The sequence below is a fragment of the Equus asinus genome, chromosome 7 (assembly GCF_041296235.1).
Source record: "Equus asinus isolate D_3611 breed Donkey chromosome 7, EquAss-T2T_v2, whole genome shotgun sequence".
NCBI classification, from domain to species: Eukaryota; Metazoa; Chordata; class Mammalia; order Perissodactyla; family Equidae; genus Equus; species Equus asinus.
The window spans coordinates 90,880,058-90,905,899 of record NC_091796.1 but is presented as its reverse complement, the minus strand read 5'-3'; positions in this window follow the sequence as shown (position 1 = coordinate 90,905,899).

The following is a 25,842-nucleotide window of genomic DNA, read 5'->3' as shown; positions in this document are numbered from 1 at the left end:
ATTTTGAAGGCAAAATGAGCTCTGGAGTTCAAGTTTCTTCCGTTTCAGTAAAGTGCTCCTTTGTTTTTAATGTGTTTCCCCTTCTCCATCTCCTTTTCAAATGTGACCTTATATAAGCCACTGTACATTGTGAATCGATGTTTATTCTTTTGAAGAAACTCTTTTGAGGTGAGACTAATTGCCCGCAAATGTCAAATTCCATTCCAAATCTGAAGGACATAAATCTATAAGAATTCCTCTTTCAGTGTAAACTATTGAATGACCCTTGGTTGATACAGGAAAAAAATAACATTGTTCAAAAATACTCTTTGCTGGGGCTGGCCCCGTGGCCGAGCGGTCAAGTTCTCGCGCTCCGCTGCAGGTGGCCTGGTGTTTCGTCAGTTCAAATCCTGGGCGCGGACATGGCACTGCTCATCAAACCACGCCGAGGCAGCGTCCCACATGCCACAACTAGAAGGACCCACAACGAAGAATATACAACTATGTACCGGGGGCCTTTGGGGAGAAAAAGGAAAAAATAAAATCTTAAAAAAAAAAATACTCTTTGCTATTTACTTGCTGACCATAATTAAAGTTTTTCTCAGACTTCTCTCTGATAAGCTAAAAGCCCAAACCACACAAATCAAGAACAAACAAAAACCAAATCCAAACAAAATCAAGATCAAACATATCCCTAAAACATTTTTTTCTGGACTCATTTTACTTCTCTCAGATGGGTCAATAGTCTCCTTTCCCAAAGAGCAGTGACTGAAACTGGACCCCGCACTCTGGCAATGGCTGGAGGAAGGCCAACAAAAGCAGAGAGCTTTCAGATGAATATGTTCTTTTGTCGTTAAGTTTCCACTTAACCTAACTAATCTCCATATGGTAAAAGAAATTGAAGATAGGGAGGTCTCTAAGTACAATTGTGAACCATTGACAATGATCTTGATCATCTTCCCAACTCCTTTCTCTGTTGTTCTTCACTGATATACCTTCTCACCAAACTTCTGAGACATTCCTCAGAAGGGTCAGAGTTTCTGAAGGATCAGTCCTACCAATTCCTTTTTTTTTTTTTTCGCTGAGGAAGATTTTCCCTGAGCTAACATACAAAAGTCTTCCTCCATTTTCTATGTGGGTCACCGCCACAGCATGGTCACCAATGAGTGGGGTGTAGGTCCACGCACAGGAACTGAACCCTGGCTGCCAGAACAGAGTGCACTGAACTTAATCGGGGGCCATGGGACCAGCCCCCCACCAATTCTTGATAGAAGTTTTGCTCTCTCTTTTACCTCTTTAGGCCTCTTCCAAAGCTACACCACTTACTTGTCTCTTGAGAAAGGACCAGGAAATTTATTTCATACTAAGGAGTAACTAAGAGTAGCTTCTTTTTAAGAAGGAGAAAATAGGATACATTAGAAAAATCTAAAAACCTTCAAGAAGAGATCTAGATAAAATTTGCAGAGTCTATGTAGCTATTTTAGGAAGCGATTAGGATGCTTGGTGCTTTGCAAATATGCTGTGGCAAAGAAGTATAGTATATTTTAAGTCCAATGAATTCCTTTGATATAAGTGGCTCTTGCTCTCTTTTTATTGTTTTTCTTCATTAGTGATAGAAACTACCTTATTTTACAAATGATTATTGCTTTCCTTAATAAAAATATAAATTTCACAGTATAATTATAATTTGAAATTTAAATTCAAAGTATTCATACTAAAAATAATAATAAAAGTGTAATTTTCAAAGTGTTGATAATGTACATCCCTAATAAAGTGAACACACATCAAAGATTTAAATCATTAGTGAAGGAAACAACAGAATGATAAAAAGAACTGATGAGTGAGTAGGCACTTAAAAAGATGCTGAAATAACATTACTAAATTAGATATAAAATGAGTTAAGGTCCTAAAGGACATGAAAACTATAACCTTTTGAATATCTTTCCTAATGATAAAAGATAATTTGCATCTACATGGTAATATGTAACTTCACAGAATTTTGGAGCCCTAATTAATAGGAAATACTACATCAAACAAAAATATATCCTCCCTAAAAAATTAAATTACCCTTTTAATTGGCCTATTGGACAATGTCCATGATGAATCTGAAAAACATGCAGGCTTCCTTTGGCCTTATTTTCAAGTTTTGAATAATTTTTCTTAACACCTTCATTACTGCTATAATACAATTTCCTCCTTATAAAAAATAACCCCCCCCGAAAAAAAAAACAAAAAAAGAACACTCACTACATTGTCAGTTTGCGTTATTTTCTTTTAAGATACATCAGTTGTCTCTGTACTCCAGTAGATTTTTAGTTACACACTCCAAACATTCTGCAATACAAAGTTGAAATAATGTTCTATAAATATCTTGTTCAATTTATAGGCTTCTGTCTTGTTTTACGAATTTACCAGCCATTGTTCTCACAAATGAGGATACTTGGTAATTGGAAATGTCAGAAGACCAAGGAAAGGACATTTTTTCATTCTCAAATATTTTGGTGGAGGTGGGGAAAGGCAGAAACAATTAAATAAGACAAAATATGCTAGTACAAAATGAAAGAAAATAATTACAAATATATTAGTCAGTAACTGATTACTGTCATGTAAAATATCCTGCTGAATTTTCAGAGTGAGAATTAATAAAGAAATGTTCTATGTCTGATGGATTGGGTAATAATTTGCCTGGTGGTTTTTAAAGGGCTGATTTCCATATCGTTCTGCATTGATTGAGCTAAAGATTAGAGCACGCACAGCCTCCTTTGCAATATACAATTGTGGATGCCCTCTCATAAATTAAATTGTTAACCTGGTGACATTATCCTCACTCCCAACAGTGCTATGTCTCTTTTAAAGATGGAAAAGATCAGTGGTTTTTTAAAAGAGGTTTATACACATTAATTCTTTCTTTTTGATATTTACCACTTGTGTTTTCAAAAAGAAAATGATCACAAGGCATCGTTGGAATAAAGGCATAGACAGATGTTTTGAAGTCAATGCCAAAATGCTTTTCAATTGTCATATTTTCACTTTATGAAAGGCTTTGGATTCAGTAAAAGATTATGAATTTCACACGAGTCATTGAAGTGCATCAGAGAATGAAGATATCCTGTAGCCATAAATCCAATTACTTAGTTTCAGGGAAATTAGCAGAGTTTAAGTTGATTTGCTTCCTGCTGGGGAGCCATGACGTTTTTCTTTACTAGGTCTCATGAACATTCTCAGTATCATTCTCTGTTTCTTCCATAGTCAGGCGGGTAGAGTGAGTGGGGAGATGAGTTCAGCACCAGAACTTACAGAGAAAAGTTAGCTTAATGCTAGAAGAAATGTAGTTAGAAGAAGTGTGGCTCAGTGCTTTTTTTAGTAAGCTCTGTGCCAACACTTTGCATGCTTTTTCTCCTTTAATACTCACAGTATTCCTATAGGGGAAACTCATTGTTCCCATTCTGCAGGTCTGAAAATTGAGACGAAGATGTTAATTTCATTTTCCCACTATCACGCAGCTAGTGAGTTGTGAAGCAGGAATTTGAACACATTTAAGCCAACTGCAGAGGTCACAAACAACTATTCTATATTGCCTTTACTAGATTGAATGACTCAGGTATTAGCTCAGTTAAGCAATAATTAAGTCTTTGGCTATGAGAAATAATAAAAGTCTCTTGGCTTCCTTTTTCTTAATGTGCAAAATAAAGATTTTAAAATCAGTAATACAGAAGTTACCTTTTCCTTGTATGATTCTAGGTCATGTCCTGTGCTGTTTGTCCAAAGAAAAGGGCATACATTTCCTAACCTTATTTAAGATTGAAGATGATATCTTTATGCAGATTCTGTAAACTCAGTGTGATTATTTCTTCAGAAGGTGAAAAATATGTGAAATCCTATATGACAACTTTTTTTTTTAGAATTCATTAATTAATGGCACAGCACTATGATGCATTTAGAAATACTTATAAATGATTTGATATCTTGAAATCACAATATCATCTACATACATTTGAAAATTTGCCATATTGATTTGCACAGAGATTTAGTCTAGAGTTATTGTTTGATATACAAATGAATTCGTAAATTCACTGTATTCAATTTTCTGTCACCTGGTGTATGGTCTATACATTGGGAATCACTGATATAGAAATTTTTATTATAAGAAACTCTAGAGCTGATGTAATTTTTTCCAAAACACTATAAAAGAAATTGTTTGCAATATTTAATATCTGATTGATAATTGTGCCCTACCTGATTCCATATATTAGATAATCACAAACAGTTTGTGGTTTATTCTGAAGGTACATTAGTAGCATTACAGTTTGGAAGGCATATTAGTTTTCTATGACTGCCATAATGAAGTAGCACAGACTGGTGGTTAAACAACAGAAATCTATTTTCTCACAGTTGTGGAGGCTAGACGTTCAAGATCAAAGTGTGGGCAGAGCTTGTTTCTTCTGAGTCCCCTCTTCTTGGCTTGAAGATGGCTGCCTTACCATAGTATCCTCACATGGTATTTCCTCTGTGTGTCTTAATCTCCTTTTATAAGAACACAAGTCACTTATGTGGGTCTATAAGCCCACTGTAATGACTCATTTAACCTTAATTACCTCTTTAAGGACTCTATCCCCAAATACAGTCACATTCTGAGGTACTGGGGTTAGGACTTCAACATATAAATGTTGGTAGGGACACAATTAGCCACAATTTACCCACCATTTTGAGGTTTGAGGGTGGAGCCCTCATTCAATTATACATATCCTGCTTATTAAGACTTCTTTACCTATGCTTTATAAAGTATTTACAGACCATATTACTTTATTTTAACATATCTCCACAAAAAGGGAAGTAAGTTAAAGCAATCATTGCAAAGAAATCATGGAATAAAAATAAGAATGCAAGCTTAAGTACACACAAGAAAATGTCAGAGTTGACCAATCCTGTCCTGGTATAACCTTTTTTTCAGTCATGTGATGAGGAAAAAACAATGAAAGATATTAAAAGAGGATCAAGGATAGCTCACAAGTTTTCTTTCTCCTATTACTAAATTGCTTTCTGCTCAATCATGTTGTCTTTGTCATCTACCTATATTCTGTTTAGTACTTTGATGGAGAAATGAGAAAGAATGAAGTTTTAGCACCATTCATGGGAGTGTGTGAGAAAAGCATTTGCTGAGCTAGATCTGGGAAGTGGGATGTAGCAAGGGCCCCTAACATTGCCTTTAAGCTCAATGATTCAGTAGAAGGACTCATAGGTCTCATAAGTTTTTATATTTACAGTTACAGTTTATTATGGTGAAAAAATACAGACAATATCAGTAAAGGGAAAAGGCTCATGAAGCAAAGTACAGAGAAAACCAGGCATAAGCTTCTAAGCATCCTTACAGAGGAATAGTACAGAATGAGCTTAATTCCCCCAGCAATGATGTATGGGAACATGTGTGAAGGGATTTCAACCAAGGAAGTTCAACTGAGCCTGGTTGTCCAGGATTTATTGGGGGTTAGTCACAGTCATGTAGTCTTACAGTACCTGTGTGACTCACTCAGTTACTAAAGCTCCAGACCCTCAGATTGAAAGCAGATGCTCACTGTAAATAATGTTATCAGTATAAACTATCTAGATAAACTAGTACAGCACATCACAAGGCCTCAGGTATACACAAACAACCTTAGGAAACAGAACATTCTAAGAGCACAGTTACAGAAATTAAAACAAGCCTTTCTGGGGAACATGCAGGGGTAGGGCAAAACAGTCCTGCTGAGTTAACCCTTTCCTCAATCAGAGAGGCCTGAGCTCATGTTCCAGAGAATGAGTCCAAGTGGTAGTCCTAGTAATAATCCAGAGTGAATCAGGGAAAATGAGTGAGGTGACCATTTTGAAGATTGAATCAAGTCTATAAATTAAAAAAATGTGACAGTCCAAAGCTGGAAAAACTGGGAACATAGCAACCAGGGAAGAAAGTCTTAATGAAGATCTAGAAAAATGAGAAAGTTCTAGATACCATTGTTAGCTGATACCAGTTGTGCGACATATGGAATGTGTGAAATGGCTCACAGAAATCACCTAATAATGAAGATAACTTTCAGAACAAACCTCTGGTGGCTTACAACAATATGTCTAAGCAAGAGTGCACAGACTCAAATATATTCTTCTATGTGTGTTTAGAAAAATATTTACATGCATCACATTTATAATATAAAAGTACATGCCATCTCAAGGTGTTTCTTTCATTGACCTCATTCTTGTTCAGTTGTTGAAATAATTAACAAACTTTGCCTCAGACCTTCCTCATGGAGAAGTTACTATGGCAAATATGGCCTTGTCTCTAATTATGGCTTAATTAAATTGCATTTGCAGAGTGACTTCAGCAGCATGACAGAGTGAGCTCTCCCTTTAGAATCTCCCCACTAAGATAAAACGAAAAGGACATTCATACACAAACAGAGGACATTCACACAAGACAAAAGACGTCTGAGAGGCCCATACAGCCATACATCTGAAAGCAGAGGTGCTGGACCCCCCAGAGAAAGTGGAAAGAGGTAAAGGGATCTTCTCTTCCTCCCTCACAGCAGCAGCCCTGGGCTCTGGACTGCCTGGCTCTGAGAGGAGAGGAGGGAGGGGCAGTGCACCATGGGAACACCTTTGCTTTAGAAGTTCCCTCATAATCCATGGGAAAACCCCACTCAGAGGTGATTAAGCTACTGTGGGGGTGTCTTCATCAAGCTAGCACCCTAGGAGAGCAGATAGTGAGGGCAGAGTGAGAATGGTCCCCGGGTTCATGCAGGAGAAAGAAAGCACCCCTCCCCAACCTGGCGCTCCAGCTCAACCAGTTGGCCAGAGTGCCTACACAGATAGAAAAGCAGCAGCTGTGAGCAAGTAAGCCATTGATTGCAGTAGGCTCAGAATACACAGCTCTTGACCCTCACCCCATAGCAGCAGATGGAAGCTGTGATCAGATACTATCACTATATGGAGACACAAATCCATATCATTAAACAGTATGACAAAAATATATTAAATCTACAGACCAGAAGGAAAATGATAAGCACCCAGAAATCAATCCTGAAGGCACAGTAATTTATAATGTAAATGACAGAGAATTCAAGTAGCTATCACAAAAAACTCAATGTTTTACAAGAAAATAGAGACAGACAGTTAAATGAAATTGGGAACTTCTTCACAAATGAGATTGAAACTGTAAAGAAGAACCAATAAGAAATGTTGGAGATGAAAAACTCAATGGATTAGATAAAGAAAAATCTGGACTCACTAATTAATAAGATTTTATTACGGAGGAGCAAATCAGCAGTCTTGAGGACAGAAATATAGAAATGCTTAAGATGGAAGAGGAGAGAGAACTAAGGCTAAAAAGAACTGAAGAAATTCTCTGAGAGATATATGACTCAATTAGAAAATGCACCATGAGGATTATAGATATTCTAGAAGGAGAAAAGAAGGAGAACGGAGGAGAAAGCTTATTCAAAGAAATTGCATTTGGAGTCTTTACTGTAACATCACCATCATTGATGAGAGAGGTATCCTATGGCCAAGGCTACTTGGAGTCTTATGTGGGGAATATGACCAAGACTGAGACCACTAATTCTATGTGGTTAAATTTTCACCATGGTTTAGAATCCCACCTCTCTTTAAGTTAGAAGAATGCAAACAATTCTACCCTTATTTCTGTTTGGGTTTCTCTTTTCCTTCTTCTTCTCTCTGTTTACAAGGTATGCTTATTTCTCATGTGTGTACCAGTTTAATGACTTGAAACCTTTCCTCCTTTCTTCCAGTAGTTTCCTGCGGCTGCTTTAGCAAATTACCACAAACTAGATGGCTTTAAAAGATACAAATTTATTTTTTTCTCATATTGAAAGCCAGAAGTCTGAAATGGATTGTACTGGACCCAAATCAAAGCATCAGAAAGGTTGTGCTCTCTAGGGAAACTCTAAGCAAGAGTGCATTTCCTTGCCTTTTCCATCTTATGGAGACTGACTTCATTTCATTGGCTTATGGTCCAGAATGACATTGTTGCCTTTTCTGCCCCTACTTTCACTATCACATCACCTTCTCCTCCTCTCTCTGTCTGTCAACTCTCCCTCTGTCTGCCTCTTATCTAAATACTTGTGATTGCCTGTAGGGTCCACCCTGATAATAGGAGATAATCTCCACATTTCAAGATCCTTAACTTAATCCTAACTGCAAAGTCTTTTATGCAATATTCACGGGTTCTAAAGATTGGAACCTGGATTCTTTCGCATCCCATTATTCAGACTACCATAGTTCTGTAGAATAGATGTCTACTCTGATCTGTTCCTTTGACCAGTAACTATTATTCTAAAAATACTTCCTGCTTCATCTTTATGTTTCCTTGGTGTTTAATAAATTGCTAGGCAATGAATCTGAGATTCTTAATTGTATCAAGTATCCAGTCAGCTCCATTTTATCATCAGATGATAACTTATTAATGTAGCTGAACTTTTAAAGCACCTAGGATTTTCAGGTAATACAAGTGTTCAAACTGAAGGAAATTTGCAGTTGGCATTGCAGTAGGAATTTAACGGGATTTGAAATGACCACATTAAACAACACTACACAACAATTTCTTACTTTAGAATTTTTGATAAATGATAGATGAATGCCTTAGATGAAAAGGTAAACAGTGTTATTCCACTGAAAGAATATGTAGTTTGTGCATATCTGTTGTAAGAATAAAGCTGAATATTATCTGATATATAATGAATATTTTTTTCATTCCTGGAAGCTGTTGTATAAGTATTTAACTGAAGTATAAAATATAATTGAAAAAGTACAAAAACCAGGAGTGTAGTGCTTCATAAACTTTTCCAAAAGTGGACACACCAATGTAATAAACCCACAGGTCAAGAAGTAAAATGTTACCAATGAATTGGTAAGGGTTCGCTGAAGGAAGTGGACTCAATATGAGAAGTGTGTGAATAAAAAATGTATTCTGAGATTATACCTCACAGATAATGTGGGAGAAGTTGGGAAAATGAAGGTTTGGGATAAAGAGTCAGAAGATCATAAAAAGAGTTACCAGTCAACCTGGCTAAGACACTAGTGAGAATAGACTACTTGGAGTTTGTGGGGAAATAAAAAAAATCCAACATCTGTTGCTGCCGAAGTGCGATTGAGAAAGGGGATCTTGTAAAGAGGTTTATGAGATGCTGTTGCTTTGATGCAGCTATCACTCTGTGGTCTATTGCCAAGTATTGGGGTAGTTAGCCTAGAGTCTCTGTTGGTTATTAGGATGAGAAGTCAGAAGGATGATCTGCATGTAAAGTAGACAATAGAAAAAATATTCTAGACCTTTGGGTCACAAGTATGTCTGTCCATCACCATATCCAACTCTGACGACTTTCCAATAATAATGACTACTGTTTGTGTTCAAGTTCCTCTTTTGTTTACTTCTGTTTAATTTTACTAAATACTGCCATATAGCTTTTCAAAGTGAGTCAGCTGATTAACCTCTCAAAACAACTTTTCTAGCTTACAAATGAAGATAATAAGATTCTCATTCTAGTAGCGTTATTGTATTCAATCATATAATAAATGTCAAAACACTTGTGTGCCTGGTACATAATGAGTCCTCAACATACAATGGTTCACTATTATTTACTATATCTTTATAGTTTGATGATCATGAAGCAGTCAGAGTTCATTTGCTCAGGCAAAATTTCCTAGTCATATACAAGATGCCCAACACTGCATTAGGTACTCCAGTCAACGATAAATAATACCTAAACTTGATCCTCAGTTGTCTCCTACAACCACAAAGAAAATTAATAGGACTGGATGGGAGTGTGCCCCAAAGCATCAAATAGTAAGTCTCCTGTTTGCACAGGGTTTGAATGATACCCCTTGTAACATGGGACGGTTAGGTTGCAAGGAGAAGTGTACTTTACTCTGAAAGTCTGGATGCTGAATTCATGTCTAGCGGATGTGAATTTTGACTAGCAGCTCAAATTTAGTTTTCAATCCCAATGTTCTAAAATCTTACCTTAGATCACAATTAAAATAATAATGACACACACTAGCTTAATGAAGATTCATAGAGGAATGCAGGCTTTTACTTATTAATTCAACAAGTGTTTAATGAGCACCTAGAAACTGGTAAAAAAGAGCCAAAGTGCCTACCCCTCATAGATTTGGTATTCTATACATGATACACACGTCTTATGTATACATAATAGATAATGTGAAATAAGGAAAAGTTCTGTAGAGAACAAAAAGGGGCAGAGCAGCAAATGGAGAGAAAGACCTTACCAAACAGTACTATTTTAGGTAATTTGGCCAAGGAAACATTTGAGAATACCTTCTAAAACACGTACGTGTATGTCATCAAAAGGAAAGGATAGCAGACTGTATTTCAAGCACAGTCTAACACATGAGCACATATCATTACCATAATAATGTGAGACTACTGCCCACATTTGACAATTTAAAAAAAAACAAAATTTAGAGAGAAGATACAGTATCTGTCAGACTCTGACAAATTTCAGAGAATGATCATTGACACTTAAAGGTTGACTAAGGAAAATTTAGCTATGACAATTGACTCATATTTTCTTACATTATTATAATTACGAGTTGTCAAAGAGATAAGACGAACTTAAGTCATTAGGACTAGCAGAGAGAGGGAATGCCAGTATAACTGTGTTTTCATTCTTGCTGACTTATTTCCAGGTCACAAATTCTTAACTTTAAGGACAAAATTCTTTATAATGACAGCTCCACCTGCTTTCCAAGACTTTAGCTGGGAACCCTGTCTCTAGTGCAATGACTAATTTCTGGATTAATGAAGACATTACTACTCCCACATTATAAGTGCTTACGTTCTCTGCCCTGGATATATGTGATGTGTCATTTTCTCTGACTAATCAGATGATATAATTCTTTTCTCATTATATTCCTCCACTCTAATTCATATCCTTTTAAAAATCATTCTTTTCCAAGAATTTTCATCATGAGATTGGTAGGTAGGCACAACATAAAGGAAAAGGATATGAGGTAGAAGTCTGGCCCCACTTCTTGCTGGGTGTAAAATGTTGGCCAAGTCATTGAATTCACTCAATCAAAATTTATAAAATTTCTATTATATGCCAAAGTCTCAAGATATTTTAGTTAAAAACAGTACAAAAATATCATCCTGTATGAGATTCTCTCTGAATTATTGGATTTCTAATATGGAGAGAATTACAACAGTGGTTCTGGGACAATGAGATGGGGGATGGGGATACTCCTCAACCTCAGTCACGAAGGCTGATCCGGCTCCCTTTTTTGGCTCATCTTCATAAAGATAGATTTTAGGCTCTGGGTATAGCCTGATCCCCTCTCTCACAGCAGCAGGTCCTCTGGGGCAAGGTGGGTGTTCTGGAATCCTTGCCCCAACTGTTGAAGGACGGCTGCCACCCTTCCTCCCTCGCCATGGCCGATGAGCAGCTCACATGGGTGTTGAATGGATTAAGTGAGACCATAGAAAGACTTCAATATTAAACAGATCTAGTTATGCCACTTATTTACATGAATTTTAAGCAACTTTTTAACTCAGTTTATTCATATGTAAAATTCAAATATTTGTGATAGAGATGTTACATAAATATATAAACATTTGAAGTTATATCAAATCCTGTAACGCAACAGGTATTCAACAAATTGTCGCAATTGTCATCTGTAAAGTCCTCGCTTAGAAACCATCAATATACAAGATGTAGTCTCTAGTTCAAATGCCCTGGCTGACTTCCAGATTCCAATATATGACAGCATACTAAAGAATTCCCCTTAAGTGTCTCATAATTATCGTAAGCTTAGTATCTCCACTACTGAATATTTTGTGCTAGAGAGCTTCTGCTATTCATGTCCCAGATCCACTCTCCACTCTTAATGACCCCCGGAACATGCCCAAGAAAGTTGACATATATGGACTATGTTAATAAGTGTCAACAGGCTCTCCAATATCTGGTGGAGTTCAGCCAATGAGGAAACCACTAGCGAAAAAAATCAAAGTAAGTAAGAAAGTAAGATTGAGAGATTTCTTCCCTCTACCTCTTGAAACCTTTGTTTCCTTCTTGTGGATTTGCCGTGGGCTGGCTGGTTCTTCGGCCAAAGGTCAATGTTCTTGGCAGGTGATCCTATACACACAGCTCCCTCTTTCTTCTATTTCTCTCAAACTTTTCCTTCTTCTCTTTACTAGCTCCAGGTGACAGCATTGTTTCCAGGAGTTTTTCTACTCACTGTCCATACCTTTAAAATCCTCATTAAGCACTATCCAAAGTAGTTCATTATCCCTCTGTTTAGCTTTGACCCAGAATAGTATATAGTACAGAGTTGGCTATCATATCAATAAATATTTGTTTTCTAATTATCTAATCATCAAAATTGAAAAATTGAAAAACATTCTATACTTGTTCCAATCCTTTTCCTCTATCACCATATCACATAGACTATCTAGTCAGAAACTAAGTCTCATAGATTCCACTTACTTCTTCAAAAACTTCAATATTACTCCCCTTATCCCTACTTCTATTATGATCTGCTCCGTTTATATCTTGATCGCTTGTTGGTTGAAATTTTGCGTTATACCCTTACCTGGCTTCCTTGCTCAAGGCTGGCCCCTCTGCACTTCATATTCACAGTGAGACCAGAATGGTTCATCTAAAACACACATCTTGTTATTTCCTTACCCTACTGGAATCCCTCAATTGCATACCCACACGACGTTTAGCATATTATTACTTCTAACTACCGCCTATCCAGATTACATTGTTTTGCATTTTCTTACAAGACATAGTCTAATATCAATTATCCCATCTGACTTGTGTGTTTAAGACTTTCTATTTAATTCTTCACAACCGTGTTCATGCATACTCATTTTTCTCATTTTCAATAAAAATAAATAAGTACATACATATGTATCTATGTGCATACATACATGCACAGCCCTGCTTTGATGCTATGTCTTTCTTCTAGATCCCATAGTGCCATGTTCAAATTTTTGTAGCCAACTTGTTTTAAAGTATATTGTTTATACATACTGTTTTTGTTTTTTTTGCCTTCTTACCCAATACTAAATTCACTACAATTTTGAGTGTATATCATTCATTCACTAAACTCCTCTTAGCACTGCTGTTATTCACCTTCACTGTAGACAGTTCTCATGCTCATGTTGTTTTACTGTGTCCACATTTGACACTTTTGGAAACCTCCCTTGAAACTCTCTTTCTTTGACTTTCATGATACCACCTTACTTATGTTCTGTTCCTCACTTTATACTATCTCATTTTCTCTTACTCATTATTAAATTATAACATTCCTCAGGATTCTGTCTTAAATACTCTTTTCTTCTTATACTGTAGACTCCATCTGGTCCATTTAATTCACTTTCATATCTTAAAGTGCCAATATTATAGGTTGCTGCCTCCAAAATCACTCTCTTGCACAAAATTTTCTTTAAAATGCGCAACAGTATATCATACTGTTTCCCGCTCCTTTCAAACTGATATCATATAGATACCTCAAACTAAACACCCATAATACTGAGCTTACTTTCCACTTATCCCACTGAACCTACTTGCTTTTTCAATAAATAATGCAACCATCCTCTCAGTTATTAAACTCAGAAATCTGAGCAGAATCCTCCACTTCTTTATCATCCACAATCAGTGAATAACCAAGTTTTGTCATTAAATTATATCCCCAAATCCCACCCCCTACTCTATCCGTTTTGATTTCACTCATTTCTTTCCCATCCTGCTGTAATAAACTTATGAATGCTCTTCTCATCTTTATTCTGGATCCCATTGAACTCATGATCCACAATGTTAAGAGAGAGACCTGTCTGACAAGAATATGAACACCTTACTGCCTTATTAACAACCTTAAATTACATAAGATAAAGTCCTAATACTTAAATATGACCTTCAAGGTTTGCCAAAAATCTGGACTTGAATTTCTCTCTCCCCTCTTCTTGCTTGTTCATTCTAACCATTCATTCCACCAGCGAGGGAAAAATAAAATCTCCCAGTTTCTGCACAATTTCGCTTACTATTTTCTATCTCTAGAATATGTGTCCATCTTCCCTTTTACTGGATTCATCCTACATGTTCTTTAACTTACAGAGTAAGAGTTTTCTCACCACGGAGGCTTTCCTGATCTTATTGCTGTCTTAAGAGCCCCCGTTACAGACCCATGCTTCCATGAGACACTTTTATCAGGGCAGTCTTTGCATTTCACTATAGTTACCTGTGTAATCAGCTGTGCTTTCTGCTAGTCTGTCAGCTTTGTCAACAACTCTTTATGTTTTCCCAGCAGCAAGTACTATTACTACATTGAACTCACTCAGTACATATTTATGTAAAGAATTTATAAATAAATAATGTCAAACATATTGTAAGTACTTAATTCTTCTGTTGAATGAGGGAATGGATTTTGAGTTATTATTATCTATTGTTCTATCAAATAACTTTTCTAATTTTCTTGTTGTATTGGTCCCAGTAGACTTACAATTACTAACTAATTATCATAACTTTAATTTTTCCCTTCTGGAAACACAAAACGAGCAATTTTTTTTGTTTATCAGTAAGACAATTCTTTGAGACTTTTGTCAACAGACCTTTTCCTTATCCTTTCAAATTAAATGACAGCTTAGAAACAAATCATTAAAATATTTAACCTAGATCTAAAAGAGACCAATAAAAATGTTTTGACTAAATTTCCTAATCAATGGAGATCTCAAAGGAATTGTTTTTTTTATGGCTCTAATTTTACAGATACGATTGATTATCATTTTTATGGAACACATAATTTAAGAGGGTTAATTATATATTTGCAGTTGGAACTGAGAGATATTTAAACCGAGATGGTAAGAAAGAAGAGGAGATCTGAGTGAAGTGTGAACTTGATGGCAGATAGTTGTAGTGTGTTGTTGGACGCCCTGCTGTGAGGACATTGAGGCCTCCTTAAGCTGTCCGGCTAAGTTTTAACCGGATAGAGATAAAGTTGAACATTTGTGCCATATTTCAGTGGCTGACTTATAGGATGGCATTGCTAACTCATTGAAAGGGACATTGAGAAATTAACTGATTTAATCATTTACCTTCAGGATGTTGAATAGCTGAATTACATCAGGAAAGTGGTTCAGCTGTTTCTTGAGTAATTTTTACAAATGAAGGTAACTCTAAATAAACTTTGAATGTGACTATAAATCATACATTTAGTTACAAGAGATAAAATATGGAGATTAATCAGAGATAACGTTTCTACCTGAATACCAGAATTCTCTGAGTTAAAAAATATGCTTAAATCATAAATATTTTCTTTTCTAAAGATAGAAACAAATATACCTTGTGAAAAGTAACTAAAGGTGGCATTATATTTTCTAAAAAATAAAGTGTTAAATTTTATCAGTGAAAATGTATTACAAGACATTTTTATCCTCTTAAAAGTCACAAAAATGACAATATTTAATCTGTGTGTAGACCGTTTTTAAATAACATGAGAGATCAGACAGAGAACTTAAGACAAAAAATGGAAGTACACTTTAATTAGTTAAACCTTCTTTGCCAGTTTTATAAACAATTTTAAAAGAGAATGCTTGCAGAAACACCGACACTCTTGCTGGTTTTGCTTCTAGTATGACTATAGTCTACAAGTTTTCAGATAGAGTGATAGTGGCTTACAGAATGTTGCCTTTATTTTACTCACTACTAAAGAATAATTCTCTGCCTTGAAGTAAAGAATTCTCGTTCAGATAAGTGTGCTTACTGTTTCCTGAGTAGGAGCAGAATGTGCTTCCATTGCCAAGACTTTCCTCCAGATGCTCAGGTTGCTTTAGGTTATAAGACCATTTATAATTAACGAATGCAGTCTATTAAAGAGAAGAATAAATTAACAGGGAATGTTGGAACCAATTCTTCCTGTATGATCATGTACTTTTTATCTCTTCTTTTAATCTCAGCCAGACCCTAAATTGAAGAGACTGTCAAAGTCAAAATGATTGTTGCAGTTGCTCTTTTTTTCGGTATTCTGCATTCAATAGACATAATATTATTTCCTCACAACTTCATCCTGGGAAAGCAGCATGACCGAGGAAAGACAGCCTTTCAATTTGTGGAACCCAGTCTGCCAGTATCAAGAATTGCAGATCACTGCAAGTGATGAAGCACATATTGGATCCTAAGAGATTTTCCAACCTCTTTTGAGTTTGTTTTTTATTTAAGAAGAGTAAAATTAAAACCAATCTTTAACTGTTTGTGCTATTTTTTTTTCATTCAATGCAGCATATGGAATTCCCTTGGGCAAAAATAATTTGTCATTCTCTACTATTAAGTAAATGAGATGTTTTGGTGCACTTATATTTTATCAGTTTCCTATTCCACAGTTTATTAGGTCCTGTTTCAACATTCCTACTAGAATTTAAGCAGCCCCACAAATAGCTTTTAACTATCCTTACAATTTATTTCAACAAAATTTTAGTTTCATTATCTCAACACTCTTTAAGCAAAGAAATATATTTTCCTGCCTTGGAATTTAGAACATTTTCTATTACCATCTGTAGCACTGGGCAAAAGAATATAAGAAACCTAAAAATCTGCACCTAATCCAACATTGGGTGCACAGCACTGTTAAAGTATAATTTGCAAGAAGTTAAACACTGGTGACTTCCATGTGAATAAATGAAATATATGCCAAATAATTTATTCAAATCATTAATTAATATGAAGAAATAAAATTTTAAGGCTGATACAAAGAGCATTTGAAGATATAGATATTTTTAGGCAATTCATGAATTAATATCAGACTAAGATTGTTGAATGAGATGCAAAACTAGTTACTGGTTGTCCTACAAAACTGGTTGTTTTACAAGGCAGTAAAATGTAACCTTCGTAGTTATCTGGACAGAAAGCAGCAGCATCATTATAGATAAAAATCTATGAGTTAAAATATAATTTTGCCAAGTCTCATACTTTTAATCGATGGGAAGGAGTCATTAGAGCAAAGTATATCCTCTTAGATAATCCTCTCCTGAGTTTGGCCCCATAGAACCTTGAAAAGATGCATTAACTTCTAGCCTTATTTCCAAGTTCTTTATACTTTTTTCCCCAACAGCACTCAATAAAATTTCCAACAATCTACTGAATGAACAGTATGAGTAAAAAAAATATAAAAATTCCTTCACAAAATCAATATAACCAGCTGATGAGCCTGTGTGTCTTAGCTGATAAATAAAAGATAACATCAAGCCCTCAACCAGATAAGATTTATCAAGCAACTTGCACACATAGAATAGTATGAGAATAAAATTATATCATTCATAATTCTATAAGAGTTCTTTCAGGAAAGATTGGGAAATAAGTGCTGGAGGGACATGCTATTTAAGAAGTCCCTTTAACACATTATGGCATTTAATTCTCATGGCAATTCTCTGGGTTAGGCATTAATATTGATTTTAGAAGTGAAATTACACATGCTTTTAAAGGTTAGATAATGGAAAGAGCTAAGCCATGATATGGGTGTTCAGAGGTGTAGACGATTTGCTTTTACCAGGAGTAGATAGGGAGGAAAGAGGAAGAGTATCTCATTTTAAGACAACATAGAAACCTAAAATATTCTGTTTACTTCAGTACAGATAATACTTGAATTTCTTCATGCCTTCCTTCTTTTATTCCCTGAGCACAATCATTTTATACTGAGCCAGGGAGTCTTGAAACAATGTAAATCATCACTTATTTGTCAGAAAATTCAATACTCCTTTTCCCCCTCAGGTTTATATTAAGTTTTCTTAAGAAAGTAATGTCAATACTCTGACTGACAGATGATAAATCCCAACAGCAGCCTTATAGATTAACAATTATTCTTGCATATAACTACCCTAAATTTGAGATGTGATAACTTTATGATGATTGTCTAGTATATGGCAATGAATATTTCATCTCTTGTATCTCCTTAATTGGTTGTATATTACCCAGTCAATTGTTCTCATTATGTGACATGGTCTTAAAGACCTTTTGCCCCGATAGTCATTTATTTTTCTTTCTATTTAGACTCATGCTTTTCAAAATAGCTTCCCATATTTCTAAAGCGTTTTTGTCTCTTTAAGAAGCCATTTTGAAATTAATAATACAATTCATCATAATTGTTCTGTAGTACCAATACTCTGTCTCTCAAATATGTTTTTTTGATTCTCTCATTTTATTTCCTTTAAAAATGTTGTGATTTTTGGTGTCTCTATTGTTCCACAGGCATACTTGTGAAAGAAACTGGAATGTGACAGCCAATACAGACTTCATAACTATAGCTTTTGAAAAGTTTGAATACAAAGATCGAATTCTGAAGGCATAGAGAAATTTGTCTTCATTTTCTTTGCCTTGAATTATTTCCATTCAACATTTTGCTAGAGTGACAGCTGGTGGACCATTCCAGAGTTTTTGAGGGTGGTAAGACTAGGAGGTCTCAGTTATGAAATAGGAAAGTGACATCTGTAATGCCTTAATCCATACTCTCTCTTTCTCAACATCCCTCTTGACCCTTAACTACATTTCTCTTCTTCCAAATCGTTCACCCATCTCGCTTGTCAAATCATTTATACTGTATTAGCCTAGTATTTAAACCATACAAAAAGAGACTTCTTTTTTCACTCCAATTGTTCTTTTAAACTCATAATCATAATATATTTAACCTTTTAACAAACAGAATGCTGATAAAAGTAATAATAATAATGATAATAATAGCTAACATTTATTGGGCTCCTAGTATAGCTATGTTCAGGTATTTTAAATTATCTCATTTAATTTTCATAATAATTCTTTGAGATACATAATATTATTAAACCCATTGTCTAGCTGAGGTTTATGGAAGTTAAATCAAAAAGTCATATCGATGGAAGGTATTTTGATAAAGATAAAGGTATTTTGGAGGAGCATTAAAGAAAACTTGGAGGTAGAAGGAATGTCAATCTATAAGTGACCCCAGAACAATGATACATCCATGAATTGACTCTTTCATTTTGAGTTGATTATAGGAAAGTCAAATCATTTATCCAGAGTTTATGAAAGACCTATGGCAGTCCAGGGATGAGGTAAGAAGCAGGGAAGCTTTGTTTTATCCTTCTTGCTCTACTTTTTCTGTCAGATCACCTTTCCCCTATCCTTGGTCCCACTCCTACCCTTCTTTCCTTTCCCTTTTCAGTCCTGAACACCTGCCTTAGATTCCACACTATTTGTTCTCAAGTGCCTATTCAATACAGTCAATGTCATCATTTTTACATAAAATCCTTAACAATTCCCTGGGATGTTTTCAAGTTAAAAACATCATTTTAAGGACTGGAACACTTTACAATCCAAATTAACTAAACCCTTGATGCAATTTCAGATATGTGTAACATGAGAAAACAGAAGTGTTACCCAGGCATAATTTATACTACAACTTGTTAATAACTGCCTACCCCAATCTTTCATTGAATATATCTACTCTTTACCATATACCACAAACCAAATAGGCCTGCCCACTCCATGCTGTCATGGGAAATCTAGTCAGGCAGGGAAGCTAGATCATTTAAAGCATAGAGAATATGACAGGTGAGGAGAGTCAAGACAAAGAGTGAAGAGAGATACATGCCTTTTTCTTCATACTACAAACATAAAGAAAAAAGAAAAGAAAGTAGGACACAGGCAGAGATAAAGGGAAAAAGTAGGAACAGTAAAGCCATTTTGGTGAGTTAGGAGAATTGCCAACTGCTAACCTCACCACCATAACTTCCTTGATCTTCTCTTCTCTGCAAGATAGTGTAAAACACAGAGGTTGCTGTTGTTCAATTTTTGGAGGGGGGCACAAAAAGGGGAACCCTCTACAGTTTCTGTGTGTGTATGTTGAATATGAGTATGAATATCAGAACTTATATGAGGTGAGAGTAGGTGAAAGATGCAGCAATATATATTTTACAATTCTGCTCATTTTATCTTTTCCTGAAGTGTTTAAATTCCCTCCACAACTTAATTGCACTCATGTGTTGCTTAATGTTGGGGATACATTTTTGAGAAATGCGTCGTCAGGTGATTTCATCGTTGTGCAAGCATCATAGAGTGTGACTACACAAACCTAGATGGTATAGCCTACTACGCACCTAGGCTATGTGGTACTAATCTTATGGGACCATTGTCGTATATGCAGTCTCTTGTTGACCAAAACATCACTATGTGGTGCAGGAACGTACATTACAGAAAAAAAGAACATGTTAAAGTGAACTGTATTTGTAAAATCTCAATACTGCATAGAGAAAAAGTTATGAAGGTAAGGAGAAATGATTAAGAATTCTGCCTCTTCACTTATTTGCAACTGGGGATTTGACAATTATAGCAAAACAGCTTGGGGGTTCACATATCTTCCTCCAGACTTTTATTTTTCCACCTCTCATTTGTCTTCTTCAGGCCTACATACTTTTAAGACTTGCTGAGTACTGTATTCCCCTTTGGTTGCGAAGATTCAGTCACTTGGATTTTCAAAGGCATTATACTGTCTTGCCTCCAAAAATTCTGTCAAGGTGGGGATATTACCACAAGAACAGATGACTCAGAAATATAGATATTTAAAAAAACCCTCTCCTACTTTATATCATGCAAAATAGGTTTTTGTGATGGCCCAATCTGAGTTCATGAAACACTCTTTGAAATGAGCTTGAAATGTCACAATGGAATCTGTAGGCTTTGCAAAATTGAGAAAATTTTCCAAGTTACTACAAAGCAACTCTGTCCTTAATTTTCCAGGAGAAAGGATCCCCATGCCTTCCATATCCAAACTTTTCCTAGTATTATATTATTATAATCTCAAATAGATTATAACAAATTACTTTAGAAAATCAATTTTGTAAACATTTTTGGAAGAGCATTCCAAAGAGTAAACAAATCATAAAGCTCTTGCCTTACAAATGTTAACGATCTAAACCCATACTTGTTTAAGTGTAGATAACCAAATATAACCCAAAATTGAAGCTATTGGAGTGACTGGACGCCACTTCAATCAGAATTACCTATTTTCTCTTTGAGATACCAAATCAATCCTGGTAATGACAGAAATAATCTGTATTCTTAAAATCTAGTGATATGTGGTAGAAAGACCATGATTATTTTTCCTATGCAAAACTTAAAGTAGAAGATGATTTTTTCTTAACTATTACCTACTCACTTAACAATTACATAATTTGAATTACTAACAAATTTTTTAGTAAATGTTTGTGAACAGGAAGCTTCATCAGACTCTCATAATTTTTAAATCCAACTATAACAAGGAAGATACATCCAAATAATTTGTTATGCATTTTGTAAGATCAATGGAATATAAAATTTGTTCTAGTGTTTCTCATAAGGATAATCTGTTGTTTAGCAAAATTGTTCTAGGATAAAATGTAAAGAGAAGAAAATAAACCATTTGAAAATAAGTAACAGAATTATCTTTCTTCCCTGGTCTAATTATAATCAATCACTAACATGATTGAGTCACATTTAATGATTGACATCACATAGGAGATTTAAATCCCCATGTAGTTTTGGCCTTCATTCCAGAGGATTTACGCAATCCGAAATAGGACTTAGTTTCCTGTGTGTTTTACTCAGAGAAGTATATATCCTCTCTCCTTGCTAGAGGATTTGGAACAGTCCTTAAAGATTGGGATTTTTTTAAAGGTAAGTTTCTTGTGATCACAATCGCCATGTATGGTTGTGCTGGTTGAGTACCACACAATTCTAGGGGCATCATTTATAGGCTAGTAGCCTTTCTCTAACTTTATACTTCCATATATAAAAAATATTTTCTCCTAATTGCAATCTTTAGCTCACATTTTATTCTTACAGAGGAGAATTGAAAAAGTTCAGATTTCCTTTTCCATTGTCATTTTTATTCTTCAGGATTCTAACACAACCTTAAAATATAGATTGCTTCCATTTTAGCTCTCTGCCATGCATGTTAATCAGAAAAGTTCTTGTCAATTCTGAAGAAAAGCTTGGGGGTGTAGGGAGGATTGAGGGATTGACAGATTACATCTATCCAAAAGCTCTAGATAAGCCTTAATTTTTGAAAAATTCATAATCAGGGGTTGGAAGTTTATTACAAATTTTAAAAATACCAAATTTTGTATTTAATTCTTTTAATTTCACTCCATTAAACTTTTCCAACCATAATTAGAATTATGTCACATTGATAATATTAAACTAACTAATTTTTATATATTGCCACTGTAACATCTTTCTAATAGAATCATAACTATTGTGGGAATTGAAGATAAGCCAATCCAAAGGCATGCAAACAGACCTTTATAAAATAAACCTATGTTTATGGGATTATAGATTCTTTTATTGCAAATCACTGTATACTTACCTTAATTTCGCTTCTATATACTCATAACAGACATTGTACTAAAAACTCAGAGTCAACACATTTCAACTGGTAAAAAATATTTCAAAAGCACAGAATCTTGTGATTCAAGTTTCCAACTTTGACATTTATTTCATTTACAAAACATTTCTCAAATACATACATGAACAGAAACAACTTTTCAGGTCTTTCCCTAAACTCTTAAGATTATACGTTGGGACATGGAAGAGAGAGGGAAATTAATAGTGATTTCTCGATCCCAGTAGAAAGAGAATGCTGTGGAGTTTCTGAAGACTTAAAATTGTCTTTTCTACTGCACTAAAAATTATGATTCTCCAAGACACCCAATGGAAGTTTCATCTCCACAGGAGGAAAATCAGCAGGATCCTGAAGTTGTAACCCTAATCTCTTTATATTCTCCAAGAAGCCTCCCGATAATTTCCCTTGTCCCTACATCAAAAACATCTTAGTGTGAAAAATAAATGTCCCCTTCATGACTATCTTCTTCAAAATATGTAGCACATCTGAGATAAACTTGATATAGTGAAAGAGCTAATAAAATCACGAATAAAAAGTCAGAAAGACATTTACAAATGATAATTGTAAATCAGGTAATTCAGAACAATTGTCCTGCTGAATATAGCTAAAACATATAAATAAAATATTTTAATCATCATCATAGAAGCATAAAAATATTAATAAGATACTGGGGCATTGCTAAGACAAACTTAGTATACCAGACTAGAACTCAGAAAAATAACGCTAACATTCAGAACTCCTTTTGCTCTGAAGACATTTGCTGATAAGAAAAAAGAAAAAAGCCTTCAAAGCTAAACTGACTTGGAAGGCATTACAGAACAAGAGGACAAATCAAAGTCAAGTTCCCATTAAAAAACTTCCAATAAAGCTGGAATATCAAGGGCAAAACCCAAATGATAACTGTCACAGGGAGATAAAACAGCCCTTGAGTGAACTTGAGGCTTAGCTTCCCATAATCTTGCTAATGTAGAGAACTGAAAGCTTTGCATTTAGATTAAGATGTTCTCCCACTGATTGTATTTGAATTGCTTGGGAGAAGTAAACAACAATCTCCTTAGAGGATAATACCATTATCCTAGGCTTTGCATTATATTTACAATTAATTTTTCTATTAAAAAGTATAAAAGAAAGAGACAGTAGAACATAAGACACAACGAATGAGAGTCAGTTGATAAAACGTAAATAGAAACAGCCCACATGTTTGGGTATATTGGGATTATCAGACACAGAATGTAAAACAACTAGTCAGGTAATTAGAAACTATAAGAGTAGCATAGCAAATATAATAAAATAAAATACTATAACAAGAAAGTATAATAGTATTTCTAAATCAACAGAATGATTTAACTGCATATTTGATATATAAAAAAGAATTAGAGAAGTAGAAAATATTGTCAAAATAATTATATGGAATGTAGCACAAAAATGCAAAATTATGGGATAAAAGGAAAAAATATGAAAGACATAGAAGATACAATAAAAATATTCAATATAATTGGAGTCCCGGTGGGAATGTAAGGAGAAAATGGAGCAGAGGTGATATTGGATGAGAGACTTTCACAAGAGACAACAATCCACAGACTAAAGAAATCAACCCAGGGATTGAATAAATCAAAACCATACCAAAGACAGAAAGTAAAATAAAATCAGCATCAACGTATCGTAGTGAAACTTGGAAATCAAAGACAAAGGGGAATTATTAAAAGTAGTCAGAGAAAAATACAGATTATCCTCAGAGAAACAGTGTTTTGACTGGCAAGCAACCTCTTAATAAATCATGGGAAGCCAGAATATACTAAAAGGACATACTGGATTAGCTGAAGAAAAATAACTGCCAACGTCAGAAAAATATCCTTTAGAGGGAAGTCAAAATAAAGTCATTTTCACAGACACGCACATACATACACCTATCGGAAGAGTCACCACAACAGACCCAAGGTAATGCAGATTCTGAAGGATGTTCTTCAGGCAGAAGAAAAAATGATTCCAGATATGAAGTCACAGAAATAAGGAAAATTAAGAGAAAAAAATTAGTAAAAACTCACATAATAAAAATAAACAATGACTTCATAAAATATTAAGAAAGTCTTATGACTCTGTGTGTGTATATGTGTGTGTGTTGCATGATAAACAATAACATATAAATTATGAGAGGAAACAATAGAAGCTTTGTATTTTAAAGTCCTTATGTTATCTGGAATAGGATAAAATTATAGATAGAATTATACTTTGATAACTTGATGATGCATTTTTTTAAATACTTAAGGCAACTATAGAAGAGTTTAAATAGAAGGAATAAATTCCAAAATAGTAGAGGAGAAAATAAATTAATATTTACATCTAATTAATCTAAGTAAAAAAGAGTAGAAATAAAGAAGCAAAGAACAGACAGAATGAATAATTTTTATTTATGTATAATATATTATATAATACAATATATTATATTATAATGTAAGAATATTCATATTACATACCCATAATGACATTAAATATTAATGACCAGTTAATACAAAAGTATCAGGCTGGATGTTTTCTGTGTGTGTGTGAGCAAGAGTCACCCTGAGCTAAAATCTGTGCCAGTCTTCCTATATTTCGTATGTGGGGTTGCTGCCACACCATGGCTGGTGAGTGGTGTAGGTGCTTGCCCAGGATCCAAACCCACAAATCTGAGCAGCCGAAGCACAACACACCGAAGCCAACCACCATGCCATGGGGCTGGTCCAAGACTAGATTTCTTAAAAATCTTTATGGTCTTTACCGAAGACACAAATAAAATATTAGAATAAGAGAGAGTTTTGAAAAAATTTGTAGCTATACTAACTGGACAAAAATACTATATAAAAGAAGAGAGGCTAGATTATCATCTCTTCCAAAAGCTCAATGACATTCAGGAAAATAAAGAAAAAGTTCTCATTCGTGCTATATGTCCAATTAGTTCAATGGAGAGTTCGGCTCTTTATAGTCACTAAGGAAATCAGGAGGAGGGATGATTTCTCTCAATACCTTCCACTGTCACTGCAACAGTTGGAAAAACACATGGCAAATCATGTACCATGCACTGCCCCTTAGAACTTCTAACCCGAAGGGGCACACATAACTTCTGCTTATATTTATTGGCCCAAAAAAATCACATAGCCACACTTACATTCCATAGAGTTGAGTAACATTAATCCTTCCATGCATGATTCTAAATTGTTATATACCAAATAGCATAGTCTCTAAATAAATAACTATTTTATATAATATAGCTTATTTATCTAGCCCAGTGTTTATTTGCATAATACCTTCCTCCTTAGCTCCCAGGATGTCTCTATGTGGGAGATATATCATTTTAAACTATCAAGCATAAGAACTTCCAGAGAGAGACCCTTTTCTACTTACTACTCTCTACGTTTGCCAAGTGATTGATATTTGAGTGAAGGCCTATTTAAATGGCCTTGGCTATTTCAGTACGACTAC